The following is a 9542-nucleotide window of genomic DNA, read 5'->3' on the forward strand; positions in this document are numbered from 1 at the left end:
GGGGCCCAGGAATTTATTTCTGCATTGGTCACGTTTAGACCTATTTAGATAGGGTCTATGTCACCCAGGCTGGCACTGAAAACCTGGGCTTAAATGATCCTACCTTAGCCTCCCAAATAGCTAGGACTTTGAGATGTGTGGCTTAGACTTTTTAAATTGTGAATGTGTGGCTATGATTTACCTGCAAAATACCTAAGTGAACAATTAAATGCTTTTTTTTCCTTTTTGAGACAGGGACTTGCTGTACAGTTCAGGCTGTCCTTGAATTCACTATGTAGCCCAGGCTGGCCATGAACTTACAGCCATCCTCCTGCCTTAGCCTCCCAACTGCTGGAATGACAGGTGTGCATCACCATATGTGGCTTTTTTCTTTCCTTTTTGTTTGGGGGTGGGGGGATGACAACAGTACCAGCGATTGAACCAAGGACCTTTACACTAAGCTACAGCTAATATCCTGGGCCATTTTTGAGACAGTGTCATGCTAGATCACTAAACTGCCTAGACTGGATGGGGATTTAGCTTAGTGGTTTCGCCGCCTACTGTGCAAGCGCAAGGACCCGAGTTCAATCCCCGGTACCAATACTAATAATAATAATGATAATCGGGGCTGGGGATTTAGCTCAGTGGTTCCACCGCCTGCCTCGCAAGCCAAGGACCCAAGTTCGATCCCCAGTACCAAAAAATAATAATAATAATAATAATAATGATAATAAAAAAATAAATTGCCTAGACTGAGCTTGACCTTTCAACCCTCCTGCCTTAGCCTCCTAAGAGAGGAGGAATCTTGGGTCTGAGCACTCAGCTAGCTTTTTTTTTTTAATTACCCAGCAAGGCTGAGTGTGGCGGCCCATGCCTCCCAGCACTCGAGAGGCTGAGGCAGGAGGGCCACCCTGAACTGTACAGCAAGATCTTGTCTCAAAAAAAATAAAAAGTACCAAATTACTCAGTTAATTTCTGGTTTTATTCTTTAAAACGAGAGACTCAAAGAAATTAGTTCAAGGAAAAAAAGCAAGTGACCTGAAAGATTGATGAATCCCCACACAAGACTTTACCCTAGTCTGAATCACAATCCTTATGAAATTCAAGAGAGATCTTTGGCATGTTCAAGAAAAACTATCAGAGACTTCAAATTGCCAGTAGAACCACTTCTCACTGATCACCTAAAATTGTAAAAATAAACTGGAACAAATGTACACAGTTTAATAAAAGGACACACACATTCAATTTTGTAACTAAACGATCTTTGGTGATCAAATATGGCCTCCAGGAAAATGGCCTTTGGCTTCTAAACAAGTTGATTTAATACTAGGTACATTTTAGGGGGCACAGAGCACAGTTCAGTGGCAGAGCTTGCCCAAGGTTCACAAAGTCTTGGGTTCAATCCCCACAAAGAAAATTTGAAGGAAACAAACAAAAAAGTTACATTTTCGGTATCTTTAGTAAATGGACATTTAAGAAGAAGCAAGAAAAATGAATTTCAACTGGACATCACTTTCAGAAGATATCTATAAAACAGCAGTTACAGTGTCTTGCTCTTTAGTTTTTTGTTTTTGTTTTTTTTTGGTACCGGGGATTGAACTCGGGTCCTTGCGCTTGCGAGGCAGGCAGCGGAACCACTGAGCTAAATCCCCAGCCCTGCTCTTTAGTATTTGTAACGGGATCACCTGCAACATGCTATCAAGGACTTAGCAGATCATAACTATCATTAACAATTTTATTTTATTTTTTGGTACCGGGGGTCGAACTCAGGACCTTGCGCAGGCACGGCACCACTGAGCTAAATCCCTGGCCCTATCATTAACAATTTTAAATCCCAGCACTCAGGAGGCTGAAGCAGGAGGCTCACCCCAAGTTCGAGGCCATCAGGGCTACCAAAGCAAGACTCCATCTCAAAAAAACAAAAACAAAAAATTTACTTCATGCACTGGCTTCCCCAATACACATCTGTCTTCTCTCAGTACCATTTTAGCACCAACTTACTCTTATAACAGATGTAAGCTACTTGTTTCACCTAAAACTGGCAAATGCTGCAGCAAAAATCTGAAGCCCACTCGCCTCCCTGAAGGGCCCCAAATTTCTCCAATAACTGTGCACTCTCAAAATGAGCCTCCAAAACTCTAAAAGTACTAGTAGCTAACGTAATTTTTTGCTATACTAGACAAGTTCTATCAGGAGAAACAAAAAATGCAAATTTGGCACCTCTCAGCTCCAAAAAAGGGGTGATTCTCAGGCTAACCCAAGCTCCCAGAAAATAGGAAGACTGACACTTCAGTGCCTAGTGCAGTCAAGGCCAAGCCTGGTAGTAAATACCAGCCTGTAATCTGAACTACAGAGTGCTAGGGCCTGTACAGCCTCCATTCATTCAAATGCCAGGGTCTGGGAGCTATCCACAGGCCGTAAGACAACACTGGCAGGACAGCAGTACCTGCCAGCATCCCTTTTCATGTCCCCGTCGTGAATGAGTCTCTGGTCCCCACACGTCACTCCCTGTCTGAGTCCCTGCTGCAGCTACAACCCTGGAGACCAAGCACAAAGCATCACACAGAACGCACAGTAGTGGGACTGTGAGTAAACCAAGGAGCTTCCCAATCATAAACACCTGGGGAAAAGAGAACACGCAGTCCTGTATCTGAACCCTAACTGCTGAGAGCAACTCTCATTTTCCAGTGGAGCCCAAATTTTCCATCACACCACTCGTTTTAAAAGGGTAGTATCTTGAACCACCAGAAAGATATATTCAGAAACTGATCCTGCCTAGCAGACCACTCTGATCCCCAAGCAGCAACTTGCTGCAATTCTGGAAACATTGGGAGGAGATAGCTTACACTCCCCAAGTTTGGAAATCATCAGTGCAAGAACATGCAGATTATCGTACATCCCAAATAATTTATCCAAACAGGTGGAGAATTAACCCTAGGCACAACCTCACGAGTACCTTCAAAAATCTCCATCACTCAACTTGAAGAGAAAGGTAGGAAAAGGCTTTAAGCACCCACGTTTTGGTCCCCATCTTGCAGATTACAGAGCCCCCAAACACCGAGTCACATCACACTTTGGGAAGAAGATGCAAATCCTAAGAAACCTGGAAAACACTCAGTGTCAATGAAAATCAACTGATCTAAACAAAAGGCAAAGTAAACTGACCCAAGTTTGGAGCCTGATCTGGGGGAGGCCTACGGACCCTAGATTTGGGAACCCAACGAACCCACAAAGACTTCCTCTGTAATCCGCCTAGAGAAGGAGTTTCCAGGGAGGGGGATTCAGTCTCTCCGTGCCCGGTTGAAGACAAAAGCAAGCGGAGGTTTCCCGCCTTAGGAACCTGGGACCTTCCGGGCAACGGGGAGGGACCGAGACAAAGAGGAAGAGGGGGTCGGTCCAGCCAAGCCTGGCAGGATGATCGGAGCCCGAGGGGGGTGTGTGCGCCAGGCACGTGCGCGCGTGCGCGAGGCAAAGCAACAGACAAAGCCTGGCCCGCGGGAGGCGGCGGCCCGGGGTCCGGTGCGCACGCACCCCGCAGGCTGAGGGGCCACGCGTGGGGGGGGGGCGGCTGCGCGCGCACCGGGCCCTCGCCGCCGCCATCTTGTTTCCTCCGCACAATGGGGGAGAGTAACGGCCGAGCGCGGGAGCGACGCGGGCCAGGAAGAAGCAACCGGGCGCCAGAGCGAGGGGAACGGGTGCAGGACTGGGCTGCGGAGCGTCACCAACCTTGTCACCGCCAACGCTCAGCCGGGACCGCGCTGAGAGGGAAAACGGACGGGGGGAGGGGCAGAGGCAGGAGCGGGCCGGAGCGCAGCCACATTGACGCTTACCTTCTCGGCGTCCCCTTCCCCGACAGCAGCTGCCGCTGCCTCCTCCCTCCTGCCACAGCCCACCGGGGTCTCCCCCCAAAAGCCACGCGGTGTGCGCCGGGCAGCTGAGTCCAACTGCAATGGCGAGAAGAGGAGGAGGAGACGGGGGCGAGCGGGCTGGCGGGCGGGCGCGCGCCGGGGAGGTGCGGGACCACGTGACCGATCGGAGCCCCGCCTCCTTATCGTCGCGTAGCCGCACGACGCAGACCCAACCCGAGTGAGGGGGCGGGGCGAAGAGCTGGAAGTGGGCGTGTTCACACGTGATGAGAGCGTAGGCGCTGCGTGACTGGTCACGTGGCCCCAGTACCAGTCTTTTCCTTCGGATGCTGTCGCTTAGTCATGTGACAGTGTCGAATGCGCCGTCCTACTTCGCCACGTGACGAAGGCTTTTACCCCTTATTTTCTTCCTATTAGTTGGTCTATATCACGTGATCAAAAAGCCTTTCATTTTTTTTTTTTTTTTTCAATGGCGGTTTTGAGCAGCCTTTACCACGTGAGGCACGCCGAGGGGCGGCCCTTGTGACGGGTGCGCATTTGTACGCCTGCGCGGCTGCCATCTTATTCCCGTCGCCTTGAGTACGTTGGCGGAAACGGTTCCTAGAGTCTGGCACGTGTGTTCCTCAATTCGGGAATAGCGGGCCCTCGGGGCTTCAGTCTCCAACGGAGAGGGATCGCCGCAGTTCTCTCGTCTTCTGCTAGAGGCGGAGAGGCGGGGCCGGGCTCCTTGCTGGAGCTCCACTCCGACCCCACGCTGATGAGCGCTCCAGTTCTTCAGCCCCGAGAACCTTGCTGGGTGCAGGGCCTGCCAGTAACACTCCCGGAGCCTCCAAAGGCTGCAGGCGAGTGTTCATGATCCTCCAGCGGCCCCTCTACCGCCCCGCTTTTTGACAGCTGGAAAAACTAATGCTCAGACCCGAAAAGACTGTATAGGACTCCCCGCCAGCTTGGGGAGGGGCGAACTGGGACTCCAAGCTGCTCGGCTCCTAAGTAAAGGACCAGTGGCCTGCAGCTTTTTCTGTTGTTCTTTCAGTGTTTTGAGTTAAGCTCTTACTATGTAATTCAGGCTGCCCTTGAATTCGGGGCAATCCTCCTGACTCAGCCTCCTTATTGCGTACGCCACCACGTCTAGCTCGAGAGTGCCCTTTTCATTGTGGGTCAGGTTTTAGCTGTGTGGTTACACTGGCCTTGAACTGTGTAACCGAGGCTCGCCTCGAACTTGGAGCGATCTTTCTACCTCAGCCTCCCCAGTGATGGGACCTTCTTAAAAGCACGTTGTGGACCCGGGTATGGGCGCTCACACTTGTAATCCCAGCTATTGGGAGGCGGAAGCGAGAGGATTTCGGCTCTTCAAGACCAATCTGAGTAGTATAGCAAGACCCTGTGGCGAAAAACACCCCAACAAAACCAGCAACCGTGGTGTGGTTGAATCCTCCCTGGAAGCTTGTGAAGCTCCCAGTGTCCTTACACTAACCCTGTTCTTTGCCAGGGTCCAACTAGACCTCAGCAGGCCTGCTTGCTAAGCAGGCAGAGGGATGCCAGGCTGTTCTTCAGAAGTTCCCAGGATTCCTTGGCAGAAGTTCAAGTTCAAAATGTGTCTATGTGAAGAAAGTATCCAACATTAAAGGCCAAAACCAAACAAATCAGTTTAAAACAACTCCAGTGTAAAAAGGGATCATGGTGATGCACGCCTGTAATCTCAGCTATAGGGAGGCTGAGGCAGGAAGATCAATGCCAGTTTGAGGCCAGCCTGAACTTCATAGCGAGACCCTGTCTCAAAAACAATAGTTTAGCTGGGGATTTATCTTAGTGGCACCAAGCCTACCTTGAAAGCACAAGGTCCTAAGTTGGGTAAAATGGTCGAGTCATGTATCCAAATAGAATTAAGTAGAGATGGTTCAAGGTCCATGTGGCAGTAATGAATTGTAAAGTGGGGCTTGGTTGGTGGTGCATGCCTGTAATCCCAAAGCTCCAGGAGGCTGAGGCAGAATGGTGGCACGTTCAAGCCTAGTGTGGGCAAAGTAGTGACATAGCAAGCCTGTGTCAAAAAGGCTGGGGATGTGGCCCAGTACAAGCGTCTTAGGTTCAGACCCCAAGGAGGGAGGGAGAGAGGGCGGGGGATGTAGCTCGATGGAAACAAAAGCCTTGGGTTCAGTCCCTAGTAGCCCCAGCCAAAAAAGCGCCTAAATCAGCTGTAACCTTTTTTTTGGTGCCGGGGATCGAACTCAAGTCCTTGCTCTTGCGAGGCAGGCGGTGGAACCACTGCGCTAAATCCCCAGCCCTCATCTGTACCATTTTACTGAAAGCCCAAGCAGAGACCAACGGTGCCTGCTTGACCCTAGAGGAAACGTCCAAAGAACTTCCCCGAGCTCACAGCACCGCCAAGTGGCAGAACAGGATTCGTCCTCGTTTCCCCTCCTGCGTTCATATGGGAGTTTTCTCCAAGGCAACTCCCTTAGAAGGGACCAAACACAGAAAGGAGCGGGTGGGATTATGACTATAGTAGCCAGCGTGTTGGAACAAGCAAACGGAATCGAAAAATTACAGGTTTCAAAACCACTTCCGTGAAGCTGGGTGTAATGGCACATACCTGTAATCCCAGCACTCCGGAGGCTGAGGCCAGATCACTGCGAGTTCCAGGCCAGCCTGGGCTACAGAGCCAGACCCTGTCTCAAAAAAAGGGGAGAGGGCAAAATCAAAGGAGAGAAGGAAATGGGATGAAAAAAATTGAGATGTGTTATGTACATGTACCAACTCCCACACGTTGCGTGTAGCCATTATGTACTGCAGACGTACTAATAAAACTAAAAGAAGTGCACGGGAGTGTATGTTAGCCAGAACAGCCACCCCTCAATCCCAGGCAGAAGTGTAATTCCCCGGCCTTGGGACTCGGGACGGATAGGGCGGCGCGCGCCCCCTCTAGGACGAGTGCTGAACCGCACCTTTGCCGGGCCCTTCTTCCAGTGTCCCCACCCCCAGCCCTCTTTGGCTCACTGCTTTCACGTTCCCCGCGGAATTAATCACCTCAGTTCTATCTTCTCATTATTTCCAAAATCTGAACCCTTTCTTTTTTGAGACAGAGTCACTACATATCGGGCTGGCCTCGAACTCACTAGCCTAGGGTCTCTTCAAATTAGTCCTCTCCCAGCCCTCAGGTGCTGGAACTCATGCATTTGTAGCCCAGGCTGGTCTCAAACAAACACAGTCCTTCTGCCTCAGCCTCCCGAGTGTGGAATCACAGGGGTAAATTGATCTATCCTATCTCATCTCGCTCAAGACTGGGGACACCAAGGAAAGAGAAGTAAGTCATTTTCAGTACTTACAAGGACATCCAGGTGCCAGTTTTTATTGTGTGGTCCTGGGGATGGAACCAGGGCCTTCACACTGAGCTGCATCCCCAGCTGTATCTTTATTTTTTATTTTAAGATAGGGTCTCCTTACATTTCTAAGTTGCCCACGGTGGGCTCAAACTTGCCATCCTCCTGCCTCAGCCTCCCAGAGTGCCAGGATTACAGGCATCCATTACCATTCCCGGCCCCACTGCTCATTTCTTAAGGTCCGGCTCCAAACTCCGGTCATTGACCTGCAGGCTCCTTGGGTTCCAGGAAAAGCAGAGCCTGGCAGACCTCCCCCTGGTGAGGTCACCCCCTCCCCACAGGAACAAAGGCTGTGCTGTCATCTGAGGGAAACCTGACCCCTCCCCATACCATGTGACCAATCCTGAGATGCCATCAGCCAGACCTTTGCTGGACCACAGTGATCTGTGCTGCCATCTACGCACACCCCAGCCCTTGCCTGGTTCCCCTTCTCTGTAAGACCCCAAAGCTGCTGTCAGCCCAAGAAGACAGCTCTGGAATCAGTGTGTCCTTCCCAGCACGGCCATGCTGATCCAAGCTCCTGTCCCTCCATTGCCCCACTCCTCTCCTTGGACATATAGGACAGGTGGCCCAGCCCCAGAGCTGGGGCTTTTACTCCCAAAACTCTGGTAACAAGAACAGTATAACAGTGGCCCAGGGATTTAGCTCAGTGATTCCGCTGCCTGCCTCACAATCACAAGGTCCAGAGTTCGATCCCCAGTACCAAAAAAAAAACACCAAAAAAACCCACAAAGAACAGTTTTTCAAAGAATTAAGATGTATTGAAGCTGGTTGTGGTGGTGCACACCTGTAATCCCAGGACTTGGGAGGCTGAGGCAGGAAGATCGCTGTACATTTGAGGCCAGCCTGAGCTACACAGTGAGTTCAAGGCCAACCTTAACTACATAGTGAGACCCTGTATCAAAAAAAGAATTAGGGGCTGGGGATTTAGCTCAGTGGTTCCGCCGCCTGCCTCACAAGCACAAGGACCCGAGTTCGATCCCCAGTACCAAAAAAAAAAAATTAAAATGTGTTGATCTAGGAATGGTGGTGCACACCTGTAATCCCAGCACTCTGGGAGGCTGAAGAAGGAGGATTGCAAGTTAGGGACTCAAGTCTCGAAATGAAAAATAAGAGGGCTGGGATATACCTAAGTGCAAGGGTCCTGGATTCAATCCCAGTACCAAATTAAAAAAACTAAGAGGTTTATGTCCGTGTACCAATTCCTTATAATGAATGTAATCATTAGGTACTGAAAACAGTACTCATTTTTTTTAAATTAAAAGAAACTATTTTCATACCATGTACAGTGTATCTAGAGTTATGTCACCTAGAGATAATCAAGAGTCTGCTGGAAGGCTGGATGTAGATTTTATGCAAATACAAGTTTAAATATGGGACTCCAGCATGCAGTTTGGTATCTGAGGGGTCCTGGAACTAATCTTACACAGATTCCAAGGGAAGACTGTACTCAAATATAGTGGATGGGAAGCTGGGCGTAGTGCTGCAGACCTGAAATCCCAGTTACTCTGGGAGGCTGAGGCAGGAAGATCCTGGCAAGTTGAAGGCCAGGCTGGACTACATAGTGAGACCGTCTCAAAAAACAAAAATTGGGCCGGGAATTTAGCTCAGTGATTCCAGTGCCTGCCTCGAAACCGCAAGGTCCTGAGTTCGATCCCTGGTACCAAGCAAAACAAAACAAAAACAACAACAATAACAAAACAAAAATAAAAAGTACAACATATGTTTAGCATGTGTAAGGTCTTAGGTTCCACCCTCAGCATCAAAACAAAAAATAGAAACAACAATGGCAAACATACCCACCCCACCCCCCACCCCGCCGCCAAAGAAAAAGTGGCTAGAACCCAATACCTGGGCAGGCTTAGCAGTCTGCATGGTAACAATCCCAGGCCATCTGGCCTGGGGGGGGCGGCAACACGAGTGGCCACCAGGGGGTAGCAGCGAGCCCATACTGGGGTGGCCCCCTTGTGGATGCAGAGCTGCTGGCCAAGGCTGTGGGGCCTCAGGTGAAGGCCACCGAGGAAAGACTGGGTAGGCGTCCAGGACACAGGGCTGGGAGGTGGGTGGGCGGTGCCCACCTCCTGGGCCTCAGGGAGCAGGAACTGAAAAGGGCCGTTTGTGAGCCAGGCGCCTTCAGGAGAAACCTGAGCTGCCTGCCTGGTGGAATCCAGGCTGAGATCCAGGCCAGCAGACAGTGGGCTTCCTGGCCCTCCCTCTTCCTTATGAAAAGTGGCCCCAGCTCAGAAAATCCCAGAGCCTTGCAAGCTGGGGTTCCCCCTACCAGCTGCCCGCTGTCCCTCATAAACACACCAGGCAGGGA

General features: G+C 50.5%; 1 protein-coding gene across 11 annotated transcripts in view; it reads right to left on the reverse strand.

Moving 5' to 3' along the window:
• The window catches only part of Ilf3 (interleukin enhancer binding factor 3), a 29669-nt gene extending 25690 nt beyond the window's left edge, over positions 1-3979 (reverse strand). For 10 of the 11 annotated variants that reach the window (XM_021244795.2, XM_087201605.1, XM_087201607.1 and 7 more), the window contains exon 1: positions 3810-3979. The gene's annotated coding sequence lies outside the window, so the exon portion shown is untranslated. The remainder of the gene's footprint in view (positions 1-3809) is intronic. The other variant, XM_004865520.4, reaches the window with a different exon arrangement.
• Between the last annotated feature and the right edge of the window lie 5563 nt (positions 3980-9542).

The sequence above is a fragment of the Heterocephalus glaber genome, unplaced genomic scaffold (assembly GCF_053883595.1).
Source record: "Heterocephalus glaber isolate CG9 unplaced genomic scaffold, H.glaber_assembly_v1.0 deba00001760, whole genome shotgun sequence".
NCBI classification, from domain to species: Eukaryota; Metazoa; Chordata; class Mammalia; order Rodentia; family Bathyergidae; genus Heterocephalus; species Heterocephalus glaber.